The sequence below is a fragment of the Myotis brandtii genome, unplaced genomic scaffold (assembly GCF_000412655.1).
Source record: "Myotis brandtii unplaced genomic scaffold, ASM41265v1 scaffold1026, whole genome shotgun sequence".
Taxonomy (NCBI): Eukaryota; Metazoa; Chordata; class Mammalia; order Chiroptera; family Vespertilionidae; genus Myotis; species Myotis brandtii.
The window spans coordinates 384,342-398,569 of record NW_005353435.1 but is presented as its reverse complement, the minus strand read 5'-3'; the positions used below and the strand labels follow the sequence as shown (position 1 = coordinate 398,569).

At 52.5% G+C, this 14,228-nt stretch overlaps 1 protein-coding gene across 1 annotated transcript in view; it reads left to right on the top strand.

Annotated features, from left to right (window-relative positions):
* Window positions 1-14,228, top strand: part of DISC1 (disrupted in schizophrenia 1) — a gene marked incomplete at its 5' end in the record, with an annotated part of 48,837 nt that overhangs the window by 17,935 nt on the left and 16,674 nt on the right. The gene's annotated exons all lie outside the window — the stretch shown is intronic.

The following is a 14,228-nucleotide window of genomic DNA, read 5'->3' as shown; positions in this document are numbered from 1 at the left end:
CACGCACACGCCACCGCCCACCCGGGAGGAGTGTTTGCCAGGAGCCTTGGCAAGCGGGGAGAGTTACTTGGCAGCTTTTGTTCTGCGATCACAGGCGATCCTTCCTTTCTCTGTCCGACCCCCCTCCTCTCCCCGGACTTGCTGATGCTTGTGGTGATGGAGAGCAAGCGCTCCCTTGGCGCGCGGCTTGGGAACTTGCCCTGTTGGACGGTTGTCTTCCTCTGGGTCCCTGGCTCTGTTTTCTGGCTTGACAATCGCAGATGGATGCGGGCCGGTTCCGAGAGACCCAAGAAAAGGCCGGGGAGTGGCTCTTCTGTCCGAGAGCTTTTCTGAGAGCTCCTCCCCCCCCCGCCCCCCGCCAGGAGCAATGCAGGCGAGGCCAGAGTGGCCCCCAGCGGAGGAGTTAGCGTTCCGTGTTCTTTTTCCCAGGCCCCTCGTGGAGAGTCGTCAAGGTCACCTTGAGGTCGGCTCCCCGAGGGATAGTCTCAGCAGACTCCAGTTCCGTCCAAATGGATAAAGTAAAATGTCTTGCTTCTTAAAAAACAAAAAAAGTGAAGCATTTATGACGATTCCGTTTCTAACACGCAGAATGGAATCCTAAGAAGCAAACTCAGATTTAAAATCTATGCGATGCTGGAGCCTGTTTCTTTACCAGTAAAAGGAGAAGAGTAATTTCTATCTCTGATCCGTGGTATAGATTCAATGAGGTGACATACAAGGGGTGTGTGTGTGAGTGTGTGTGTGTGTGTAAGTATGTGTGCTTATGGGTGTGTCCATGCATTTTCCCTAGGAACTCCAGGTTTCTGGAGGGCAGAGGTCACACATAGCCTATCATGGTCCCTACATACATGTTGTTTCCTAGGAAAATGAAAGACACACATACTAATAGTGACTATATTTACAAAGTATGCTTATCTCGAAAGAAGAGAAGACTGGGGGTATTGCGTAGCTAGATTTGAAATCGGCTAGCAGAAACTAGGTGTGCCATTTTACTATGAGTAAATTTTGTTTTAAAGGCTTCCTAAACTGTGTAGACGGAGGTCTCTTCACAGAGTTAGGGAGGTAACTGTTACTGTGCCTTTTAAAAATGTCTATATTTTTATTGATTTCAGAGAGGAAGGGACAGGGAGAGAGAGAGAGAAATATCCATGATGAGAGAGAGTCATGGATCGGTTGCCTTCTGCACACCCTCTACTGGGAATCGAGCCTGCAACCCGGGCATGTGCCCTGATCGGGAATCAAACTGTGATCTCCTGGTTCATAGGTCGACGCTCAACCACTGAGCCACGCCGGCTGGCATTACCGTGTCTTTTTAGTGATGGACACCCCCAGGTTGGCTCAACTCAGAGCTGCTTTTTCTTTTTCACTTTTCCCCAAGCCTTGTTTTTGTCAAATATGTCATGAGAGCCTGTCCATTGGAGCCTTGGTGTATAACTGTGGTCCAGAGGAACCGCAGCGCGCTCCCCCGAGATGGAGCAGTGTGGCTCACGTTACCATGGGGACGAGCATTGTGTATCTCAGCTGAGTTCCTGCTATGGACTTTTAAAAATTGGATAAACAATGAAAACGATGAAATCTCTCCTATGATCCCCACACAGTTTTGGGCACAGCATGGGGAATGCACTATGTATCTATCTATACTAATAAAAGGGTAATATGCTAATTAGACCAGACATCTTCCGGATGTCCTTCCGGACAAAGCCGCGCTAGCAGGGGCTGAGGCAGAGACAGTTAGGGGCGATCAGGCTGGCAGGGGGGAGCAGTTAGGGAGCGATCAGGCCAACAGGGGAGGGCAGTTAGGGGGCGATCAGGCTGGCAGTCAGGCGAGTGGTTAGGAGCCAGCGGTCCTGAATTGTGAGAGGGATGTCCCAGATTGGAGAGGGTGCAGGAAGGGCTGAGGGACACACACCCTCCCCCCGCCTCCTGCATGAATTTTGTGCACTGGGCCTCTAGTATATATATAAGGCTAATATGCAAAGTCCCTTCGGGAGTTCGACCAGGAGACTGGGAATTCAATCCCTCACTATGACGTGTGCTGACCACCAGGGGGCGGCATGGAATGAAGGGAGGCCCCGGCCAGCAGCCAGAAGGCCCCGATCAGCCCTGATCGCCGGCCAGGCCTAGGGACCCCACCCGTGCACGAATTTCATGCACCGGGCCCCTAGTCTAAGAATAAAGGAGATGTGAGCAAATTTGGACCAATTCAGGGCAGCGGCGTTCCCACTGAACAGTTGAGCTCTGGAGAGCCGGCAGTGTCTTTTTAAACAGGACTTCCTGAATGTCATCACTGTCACTTCACTGAGGATTCTGAGAGTGATGAATAAAACATAAACAAATGGGACGAGAGATGGTTCCCGGGGAGGATGCTGCATTGCAGATGGCTCATTACCGCGGTGAAGGCGTCTGGGTCTTGCGCTTGGATTTTGCTGGATCAGCTACCCTTTCCCCACACGGTGGCCTGGAGCGGATTTGTAACCAATCAGGGGTGACTTGGCTGTGCGTGAACCAAATGAACACTCCTGAGTCGGGGAGAGTGTGGGGGACAGAAAAATAAAATAAATAAGCGACGAACGAATTCCTTAGTCAGTGAAAGCTTTTATCTGGTGAAATGCAACAGAACTGGCCGCAGCGCACACGCCTGTTGTCGCTTGTTGGGTTTCGAGAGTTGAAAAGTCAGAGGGAGCTCTGTGCTCAGGTTTAAACGTAGAGCAAAGGGATGAACGCATAGGCACGTGTGTACCACACGCGGACTCTTTTATCTCCGATAAAACATCTTCAAGGAAGACTGTTGGAGCGATGAGCTATGTGTCGTGTGCTTAAAAGCAGATCCTGAGCGTCGCCGGTGTGGCTCAGTGGTTGAGCCTCGACCTATGAACCAGGAGGTCACGGTTTGATTCCCGTCAAGGGCACATGCCCGGGTTGGGGGCTCGATCCCCAGTCGGGGTGTGCAGGAGGCAGCCGATCAGTGATTCTCTCTCATCATGGATGTCTCTCTCTCTCTCTCTCCCTTTCCCTTCCTCTCTGAAATCAATAGAAATATATTTAAAAAACAACCAACAAATAAGAAAATCCAACCTTGACTTCCAGCAGGGGTTGTAGGTTGCGGCCTGAGGAGGAAAAAGGCCGGTCAGGGCTGGATGGGCAGCTCCAGGTGATCAGGGCCCGGACTCTTCTGTTTGGTTCACCTGCGGCCCTTCGACACGTGTCGCTCTGACCCCGACGGCTGGCGCAGTCACACCGTGTCTCAGTCCCGCCGGGGGTTCTGCAGCCTCGGGATCTTGGGGTGTGACTCAGGTGCCAAGGAGGCCGTCTTGGTGACGAAGTGTATACCTTGCAGTGACTCACCCCCGCCCAGCTTGCTTCCTGGGTGGCTGACGGTACCCCTGTCAGGTGTCTGTGGCTAGATTGTAAGTCCATTGAGGTCAAAGCTCCGTTCATATGCTTCATTTGTTTCATCGCGGTGTCCAGCGTGGTGGCTTTAGAAATGTACCAGGAAAATTTGTTTGTTTACCAGGGCCAGATATTCCTTTATTTTTCATTATAGACCCACACCTTGGACCTTCTTCTTCTTTTTTTAAAAAAATATATATTTATTTTATTGATTTCAGAGAGGAAGGGAGAGGGAGAGAGAGAGAAAAAACATCAATGATGAGAGAGAATCATGGATCGGCTGCCTCCTGCCCGCCCCACACTGGGGATCGAGCCCGCACCCCGGGCGCGTGCCCTGACCGGCAATCGAACCAACCGTGACTTCCTGGTTCATAGGTTGATGCTCAACCACTGAGCCACGCCGTCCGGGCTTGGATCATCTTTTTTAAAAACATTAAAAAAAATTCATTTTCAGGGAGAGCGGAGATACGTTTGATGGCCTTTCCTGGAAGATGCTTGCGGTGCCTGAGGTAGATGTTCAGATGGGGTGTTAGCAGACAGGGCAGCGTGATGAGAAGGGAGTGAAAATGCCAAAGCGCCCGTGGGCACAAGGAGGCAGAAATCGCCGCTGGGTCCATTGGCTCCCGCCACGGTGGGCGATACCCGTCTATGAAGAGGGGCTGAAGGGGAGGCTTCGGTCCCTACCGGTGCCCTTAACGCCTCAGGAGGACTCGTTGGACATCTGAGCAGCTGTCGGTGCAGTGGAATGGAACGAAGAGCTCAATCGATCTCTCAGCCCCCGCATGCTGAGGCAAATGAACGGCGCACCTTTAATCACGGTGGATTTCAACCTTTTCTTGAGGGGGGCGGGGATGGAGCCGTCAGGAGCATTTCGAGTCCCCCACATCTGCTTTGCGGGTGAGAGGCCACGCTGAGATGTCCTCCCCCCCCCCCCCCCCCCCGTGGGCAATCTGCATTATGCTTCATTCATAGTGTTCGTCTCACATTGTAACTCGGATACCAAGGAAGCAGACGTGGCGGGGGGGGGGGGGGGGGGGGTAGATTTAACCACAGAAGAATCAGGGCTGGAATTTAAATGGGACCTCACTCGCGTGTCCATGCATTTCCCTGCTCCCTGCCAGCTGCCCTTAGAAAAATCCTGTAGATGTGCTCACACCCCCGCAGGCAGGCGCTATGGCTGGGGCCCAGCAGGAGATGCTTAAAAAAACACATGAAGGGGTTGTCGGTGCGAATATCAAATGGCAGGATGTCGCCGTGTCTGGGAGCGAGGGCTGGCTGTGTCCGGCTGACACGCATTTGCCCTTGAGGGAGCGAGGAGGAAGGGTGGGCAGCCGGACGGCTCCGGAGCGGGGACCCGGGAGGGGAGTCAACTTGTACATCTTGGCTCAGGGCCAGGCCCAACCTCTTGCTTCGTCTTGGAGGTTTGTGTCTGTTTCCCAAAGGCGGGGCTTTCAGGGTGGAATAGTCATCAGCTCTCCCGGTGTGTCCCTCAGGTCACGGTCTCCACCGCAGCTGGTCCCGAGGTCAGCCATGGCCTACCTCGTCCGGTTTTGCTGCTTTTCTGGGCCTGGAGCCGAAACACGATGGAGGAGGCCTGGCTCTTATCTCTAGTTTGACCAGAGCTCTGTCTCTGTGGTCCGCAGGCCGGAGGCTGTGTTCCTAAGGTTACTGGATGCGGCTCAGAGCCTCCGTGTCCTGAGGGCTTCATGCTTCAGGGGGTGGGAGTCCGGTTGTAACCAGACAACCCAGGCAGGGGTCTGGGCTGCCTGTCATGACTTGAGCCAGTTCAGCAGAGACAGGGTTGAGTCCTAGATGAGCGTTGATTCCAGTCCTGCCGGCAGCGTGGAGAGCAGCGGGGCACCCACAAACATCTGCTCTGCCCCCCACCCCCATCAGCCAGCTGCTTATATTGGGGAGAAGGACAGGGGTGACCTGGGGAGGTAGGAGTGACAGGCACGGGACAGGACGCACGGGAGAATCGTTACAGGTTACAGGTCCTGCGGGCTGGGAGGGGGTCGCAGAGGGCGGGCACCGCCAGGCACCCTGGGACCAGATCACAGGCCGTAGGGGCTGCGGGTTGTACATAGAGACCGGGTGCCTCCGGGACCAGGTTGTGTCGGCCACGAGGCTGTCAGTCTTTCCATGACGGTGGACAGGGGGATGGACCGCATTCCGATGGGAGCGCTCATGACCCGGGGCGTATGGCTCCCAGCCAGGTTAGGATGCGCTTCCTCTATCAGCACAGAACCGTCACGGATAACAGAGCAGCATGAATATTTCTTATCATGGCCGTGGGTCCCCACTGTTCTATGTCTGCCCCTGACACTATGAGGCTGTTCTCCGGCCCCTTCCAAAGGATTGCTCTGGTTCAGTTGGACTGACCCATCCAGCCTGTCCAACACTGGGCATTGTTTCTTACAAAATGATTAGTACAGTAACAATATCAGCCCAGCCAGTGTGGCTCAGTGGTTGAGCATCGACCTATGAACCAGGAGGTCACGGTTCGATTCCTGCTCAGGGCACATGCCTGGGTTGTGGGCTCGATCCCCAGTGTGGGGCGTGCAGGGGGCAGCCGATCCATGATTCTCTCTTGTCATTGATGTTTCTATCTTCCTCTCCCTCTTCCTTCCTCTCTGAAATCAATTAAAAAAAAATGTAGCCCTAATTGGTTTGGCTCATCGGATAGAGCGTCGGCCTGTAGACTTAAGGGTCCTGGGTTTGATTCCGGTCAAGGGCACATGCCCAGGTTGTGGGCTTGAGCCCCAGTAGGGGGCGTGCAGGAAGCAGCCGATCCATGATTCTCATCATGGATGTTTCTCTCTCCCTCTCCCTTCCTCTCTAAAATCAATAAAAAAATATTAAAAAAATAAAAACATCAAATTGTTGTGCCTTGGCTTAGAACTGCCCTCCCTACAGTGACCATCCCTCCCCAATTATACAAAAATCTGGGGAGAGAAAAAGTGGACGAGGCAGGATGGCCACCCCCAAATACAAAGTCCACCGGGGGCCCCACCACGGCAGCGAAGAGGCCGGGGCAAGAAAGCATTTACCACCGGGCCCTCGCTCCTTCCCCAGAGCAAAGAAAACCTGAAAAATCAAACTCCCCACAAACGATGATGTCTCGGGCGAGAAGCGTCTCTCTCGGGTTGCGAAACATATGGCAGCTTCAAAGAAGAGGAAGTACACTGCGAAGTGGCAGGAAGCCATCGCTCACGGCCATGCCAACGAGGAGAACAAGCCATTTCTTACACAATTAATCACTGGAAAAACCGACAGCGTAAAGGAGGGCAGAGCGAGCCCCGGGAATAGGGATTCTGCGAAACCTCACAGAACTGGACTCAATTTTTTTTAAAAAAATATATTTTATTGATTTTTTTTACAGAGAGGAAGGGAGAGGGATAGAGAGTCAGAAACATCGATGAGAGAGAAACATCGATCAGCTGCCTCCTGCACACCCCCCCACTGGGGATGTGCCTGCAACCAAGGTCCATGCCCTTGACTGGAATCGAACCTGGGATCCTTCAGTCCGCAGGTCGACACTCTATCCACTGAGCCAAACCGGTCAGGGCTGGACTCAATTTTTAAAAATCCATCTTTAATTCTTCCAAGCCCCGAATGAGAGAATATTTTAAATGGTTTCAAAAATTCACTCAGAAGCTTAGAAAGATGGCGGTCACATTTTACAAGTTGAATTTCTTGTAATCAACAAGACATGTGAGTAAATTCTTTCTTAAAATGTTCCATTGATTTCAGAGAGGAAGGGAGAGGGAGAGATGGGAACATCTATGATGAGAGAGAATCATGGGTCGGCTGCCTCCTGCACACCCCACACTGGGAATCAAGCCCCCAACCCTGGCATGTGCCCCGACCGGGAATCGAACCGTGATCTCCTGGTTCATAGGCCGATGCTCAACCCCTGAGCCACGCCAGCCGGCCGGACCAGAGTTGTTTTCCAATGTGGGCTTCCTCCCTGCCTCCTCTGGCTTTAGCATCATGGGCTGCGATGAGCCCATCGGCTCAGTAATAGTGGAAACAGCCGCCAGCTCCCACGGGGGATGAAGTCAGCAGCGAAGCTGTTTGCCAGACTCTGAGGGACGAGGAGCAGAAAGAGGCTGGCACTGGCTTTCTCAGGGTGAGAGGGAGATAAATTGTAACGACATACAAGTTCCTCTACTCTGCACGCCCCCTCTGAAAGGACAAGGGACGGTGCCAGAGAGCGTTGGTTTGGGGCCCGATATTGGATAAGACGTTCCCCATGTGGGACAAGCGATTAAGCTTCATTCTCATCAAAACAGACGCATGATCTTCCCTCCAGAGCCGGAAACCCCTTTTCTCCTTTCGCTCGCTCTCCAGAGAGCAGCCACTTACTGGCCTGGTAGTCGCGGCGTGAAATGTCAGCCACCCGTGCTGGAGGGCAGGTGGTGGGGGTCGGAGTAAAATTGAGATCTTACTCACATCCCTAAAGCAGAACTCCTTACACGTCCTGTTTTCTAAGCAGGGTTTATGTTGCTAACCACGAGGTTATTTCATGGACGATGGCGTCCAAAGGGAACCGTCCCCTTCCTTTTTCTCCAATTGACCCATGTCACAGTCCCCAGAGCTAGGTCTTCAATAATTAGGCAGCTGATGTTACTCAGAATCAAGTTCCGACCGCAGGATGTCCAAAGGACGGCAGTCATTTTCCCACTTCCATGCTCTCATACTAGTCGCATCGTGAGTAAAAGTTCTTCTCTCATCTTTTGCTCTGGTGTGTCTAGTTATGTGCTGTGCTACATCCATTCTACCTGAACACAGCGCTTCTTTAAGAATCTGATTGAGCCCTGGCCGGTTTGGCTCAGTGGGTAGAGTGTCGGCCTGTGGACTGAAGGGTCCCAGCTTCAATTCTGGCCCAGGGCATATGCCTGGGTTGCGGGCTTGATCCCCAGTGCGGGGCGTGAAGGAGGCAGCCGATCGATGATTCTCTCTCATCATTGATGTTTCTATCTCTCTCTCCCTCTCCCTTCCCCTCTGAAATCAATAAAAAATATATATTAAAAATGAAAGAAGCTGACTGAGACCTATCGCCACACAATACATTCTTTTCCCTTGACCTTCTGTTCACTCACCTGTTGGCTTAGGAAACGTCGTAATCATTTAGGATCCTGACTAGAAGCAGTGGCGAGCTGGTGAGCGATTGAGAACCAGCTCTCCAGGAAAAACCAAAGCCCTGAGTGGCAGGGCCTGCCCATTCCTGTGGTGTAAATGCTCCCAGCGAGACTGATTTCAAGCTACCAAGGGGTTACCAAGTAGCTTTAAAAATTATTGAAAATGTATCAATTGGCTCTCTCAGCCTGGGTGGTGAGTTGGCTCAAAAACACTATAACGGACAACAGTTAGACTACTTTAAAGACCACAAAAAGCTTTATAATAGTGATTTGATTTCTGACTTACAAAGTAATCCTGCAGTGTATATGGGAGGAATCAATGATCTAAAGCAGCGGTTCTCAACCTGTGGGCCGCGACCCCTTTGGGGGTCGAACGACCCTTTCACAGGGGTCGCCTAAGACCATCGGAAAACACATCTATAATTACATATTGTTTTTGTGATTCATCACTATGCTTTAATGATGTTCAATTTGTAACCATGAGAAGACATCCTGCATATCAGATATTTACATGACGATTCATAACAGTAGCAACATTACAGTGATGAAGTAGCCACGAAAATAATTTGATGGTTGGGGGTCACCACAACATGAGGAACTGTATTAAAGGGTCGCGGCATCAGGAAGGTTGAGAACCACTGATCTAAAGGAATGGGAATGACTTGAGCACAGAGCCACGCCGGCCGGAGGCTCCTGTAGGTTCAACCTGCCCTCCTTCTCATAGCAAGTCAGTGACCGCAAGTGTGGGACCTGCTTCCAGACGATGGTTTTCACAGGATGCAGTTGGTGGCGGGCTTGATGAGGGGTAACCCACGACAAACGTCTTCATTAGCTGGCGGGGAAGCCCCGAGTAGCGGCGCGGACCGAGTTCGTCACGATGTCCCCTCCGGGCTGGCAGCCTCGCCGCCCCCCAACATATTGGACGCATAATTCAGTTCCGATGGGCAGCGCTCATGAAACGCTCTTTTAACGAAAGTGTGGTTTCATGTCACATTCAGATACGCGGGAACTGCTACTTTTAATAAGACGACACGGTGTTCAACCAGCCCCTTAGTGTAAATCAGACTCATAAACCTGTCAGGGGGCTGAGCACGGCTTCTCTCCAGCACCAGACTCTGGACCCGGGCGTCTGTTTCTTTGTAAGAAAGTAGGGTAATGAGTCCCTTGTTTCCAGTCTCCGTAAGAAGAAAGGGATGCTGCTGCCAGTGTGGCGTCTGTTCCCGGCCCCCGAGGCAGGATGGGGAGGGAAAGAACCCTCCAGATCAGAAGCCCGTGAAGGAGACTCAGAATCAGAGAGGGCGTCCAGGTCCGGCCGGTGTGGGTCAGTGGTTGGGCATCGACCTATGAACCAGGAGGTCACGGTTCGATTCCCGGTCAGGGCACCTGCCCGGGTTGTGGGCTCGATCCCCAGTAGGGGGCGTGCAGGAGGCAGCCAATCAGTGATTCTCATCATTGCTGTTTCTCTCTCCCTCTCCCTCTCCTTTCCTCTCTGAAATCAATCAAAAAATATATATATATTTTTTTTTAAAAAAAGAAAAGAAGCCCTAACCAGTTTGGCTCAGTGGATAGAGCGTCGGCCTGCAGACTGAAGGGTCCCAGGTTCGATTCCGTTCAAGAGCATGTACCTTAGTTGCCGGCACATCCCCAGTAGGGAGTGTACAGGAGGCAGCTGATCAATGTTTCTCTCTCATTGATGTTTCTAACTCTTTATTCCTCTCCCTTCCTCTCTGTAAAAAAAAATCAATAAAATATATTTTAGAAAAAGAAAAGATGCCGCAATAAGAAGAAAAGGGCAGAAAGCGTGCCTTTACCCTCTTGCCCGGGTACTTGGCTTCTTCTAACCTTGATGAAAGGGCATAATTAATCGGTAATTGCAGTAATGATAGGGTTTCTGAGACAGGGAGGGATTACGAAGGCACGTCATGTGGGGCTTTGGCCACTGGAGGGCGCCCTGGCGAAGCGCAAGGTCTGTGCATCTCTGCCTCCAGGGGCATCAATTCCTTGGCCGAGGTGTCATTTATTCAGAATAAAAATAACGTAACCAGCACAGTCGCACTCCCCCTTCCTTCGCCACCTGCCTGAGACCTGCCTCCAGACCGCGGCTCTGTCCCACCGTGGGGCGCGAGCCTTCTGAAAACCCGCCGAGCGGGAAGGCTCCGACGGCTGTCTTCTTAGTGGGCCGGTGAGGCAGCTTTTATTTAAATCTGCTTTGTCATCCTTCACTCCTTGTCCACGTGTAGGGTTAGCTGTCACACTGTCATTCTGTGTGATTGCAGACAGGTTCAAGGAAAGTAATTGTTTCATATTCACCCGATGGCCCGGCTGGCGTGGCTCAGGGGTTATGCATTGACCCATGGACCAGGAAGTCACGGTTCGATTCCCAGTCAGGGCACAGGCCCAGGTTGCAGGCTCGATCCCTAGTATGGGGTGTGCAGGAGGCAGCCGATCCATGATTCTCTCTCATCATTGATGTCTCTCTCTGTCTCCCAGCCTCTCTGAAATCAATAAAAGTATATTTAAGGTGGGTGGGAAGAGATCAACCAATGAACTTGTATACATATATGCATAACCCGTGGACACAGACGATGGGGTGGTGAGGGCCTGTGGGTGGGGGTGGGGGACGGGAGTGGGCTGGCAGAAGTTAACAGGGGGAAAGAGGACCTACTAGTATAGCAATACTTTCAACAATAAAGATTTAGTCCTAGCCGGTTTGGCTCAGTGGATAGAGTGTCGGCCTGCAGACCAAAGGGTCCTGGGTTCCATTCCGGTCAAGGGCACATGCCTTGGTTGCAGGCTCCTCCCTGGCCCGGGCCCTGGTCAGGGCTCGTGCAGGAGGCAACCAATCGATGTCTTTCTCTCTGTTTTTTCCACTCTCTTCCACTCTCCCTAAAAAAAAAAAAAAGAAAAAAAAATCAATGGAAAAATATCCTTGGATGAGGATTAACAACAACAACAAAAAACACACAAAACCCCCCAAAACAAACAAAAATCAATAAAGATTTTTAAAAAAGTTTATTGGACTAATTTATACATGTATTTTAAGTATATTTCCCGGATAAACCTCTTCAGATGAGAGTAAGCAGCTCCGATGAGCTGGGGCTGCTTCGGGGAAAGCTCCCCTGGCACCTGCTGGGGGCAGTAGAGAGCCGCCTGGCACCGTGTTGAAGAAGTAATTACAGAGCGGTCCCTCTGCGGGTGCCCAGGTGCTCCGAGGTGCCCAGGAGAAGCCGAGCGCGGCTCCCAGCCACGGGAGAGCCCCCCCCGCCCCCCCGCCAGAAGTATAGATGCTTTTAATTAGCCGGGCTGCTGGCCACGCCTCCGGAGTGTGCGGGCCGGGCAGGGGGAATTCATTTCGGAGCCGGAGCGAAGATGCCGGCAGATGTTCGCGTTTCCCGCCAGTCAGCACTTCTCCTCTCCCGCCGGCCGCGTGGTCGATCCTGCGTCCGGAGGCTGAGCAGACCTGCCCATCCACTTCTGCTTGTGTAGGAAACGCGTTTCAGCTCTTTGCCAGTGGTTACGAACGGGTGAACTGGGAGTCTGGGTTCGGGAACAGTAAGAGCGCCGTGGTCGCCTTAACACAAGGACATCGTCCTTTAAAAATTTTTTTTATTTATTGATTTCAGAGAGGAAGGGAGAGGAAGAGAGAGAGAAGCATCATGAAGAGAGAGAATCCTGGATCGGCTGCCTCCTGCATGCCTCCTACTGGGGATGGAGCCCGCAACCCGGGCATGTGCCCTGACCGGGAATCGAACTCGTGACCTCCTGGTTCATAGGTCGACGATCAGTCACTGAGCCACGCCGGCCGGGCTATTCATTTTAGTAACCTGACTGTCTGGAGGGCTCCCCCCGCAGTCTGATGCGTTGGCGGAAGCTGGGGCAGCAGAGACCCCTCACCGGGAACCGTCAGCATAACGGTTTTGAAGCCGTCTTTCTAGGACCGCAGTTGTAGGACTTCCTAGACTTATGTTTATTTTCCATTCCTTTGCCCACGACTGTTTGAAATTCTGCTGGTGTTTGCACACTGCACGCCTTTGTGTTCTCTTTCCATCTGTTCTTAAAAAAAAAAACCCAACTGAGTTTTACCCTAAACCAATCCAGATGACAGGGGCCGGGTCTCGACAAAGCTTCGCAAACCAGCAGAAGACGATCCTCGTTCACGGGCTCATGGGCTCAGCTCGCTCCCCTCACGCCACTGCTGGGCTTGCCGTCTGTTCCCAGATAAGTGCGTGTTATTAAATCTTTTTAAAATATACAGATGACAGGGGCCGGGTCTCGACAAAGCTTCGAAAACCAGCAGAAGACGATCCTCGTTCACGGGCTCATGGGCTCAGCTCGCTCCCCACACGCCAATGTGGGCTTGCCGTCTGTTCCCAGATAAGTGCGTATTATGATATCTTTTTAAAATATATTTTAAAAATTGATTTCGGAGATGAAGGGAGAGAGAGAGAGAGAGAGAGAAACATCAATGATGAGAGAATCATGGATCAGCTGCCTCCTGCATGCCCCCCACTGGGGATCGAGCCCGCCACCCGGGCATGTGTCCTGACCGGGAATTGAACCGTGACCTCCTGGTTCATAGGTCGACGCTCCACCACTGAGCCACGCCGGCCGGGCCGAGCTTCCTTTTAAACAAATGCACAACGAGAGAGTCGAGATGAATGATGATCCGCATGGATCGGCTTCTTTCTACTGAACTGCTTTCATGTGAAAATCAGAAGTGACTTCCTGGCCAACTGCGAGATGTCAAAGGCGTGTGTGAAGCGTGGAAATGCAGGGGCGAGGACAGCTCCACACAGAGACGCACGCTGACCGCGTGGCTCTGAAGTCTAGAGCGGGAGACAGACACGCGTCGAAGACACAAGCACGTCGTTATAAGCTGTCCCGGGTGACGTGAAGGGAAGTACAAGAGCGTCAGAGGGCATCGGATCCCCCGGGGGCCGGGGCCAGGGGCCGGCCGATCTCTCCAGCGTGAGTTCAGATCTGAAGGACGAGTGAGGATCACAGGAGAAGGGAGGACCGAGCAGCCGGGGCCCGGACCCAGGGCCAGCGGGCGTTGGTGGCTTGATGGGACGGGGAGAAGACCAGCCAGGCCAGTGTGGCGGGAACCCAGAGACGGGGAGAGGAGATGGAGGAGACCTGGGCTCAACATGTAGCAGGAACCAACCAAGAGCCCTTGAAACAGGGGAAGGCCTTTGATCTTTATAGAAAGAGCAGCGGAGCCCGGCCGGTGTGGCTCAGTGGTTGAGCGTCGACCTAGGAACCAGGAGGTCACGGTTCGATTCCCGGTCCGGGCACAGGCCCGGGTTGTGGGCTCGATCCCCAGTGTGGGGCGTGCAGGAGGCAGCCCATCCATGGTTCTCTCATCATTGATGTTTCTCTCCCTCTCCCTTCCTCTCTGAAATCAATACAGATATATTTAAAAAAAGACAAAAAGAAAAAGACATGGCTGTGACTAGTCTGCAGTGCTCCACGTTCACGAAACCCAGAGGGTCACAGGCTCGTCCGTGGACGCCTCGTTAGTGGACCCACGTGTGACAGCAGCCGGCTGTAACGGGCATTTTTTTTTTAAGAAAACTCCCCTCTGGGTTCAAATAAAAACGCTGCCTCAGAGGTTTTTGTGCCGAAACATATGAAACACTGACAGGTGGGATCTTTGACGCGCAGCGTCTGCAGGGGCCGAAGGAAAACGCCTGA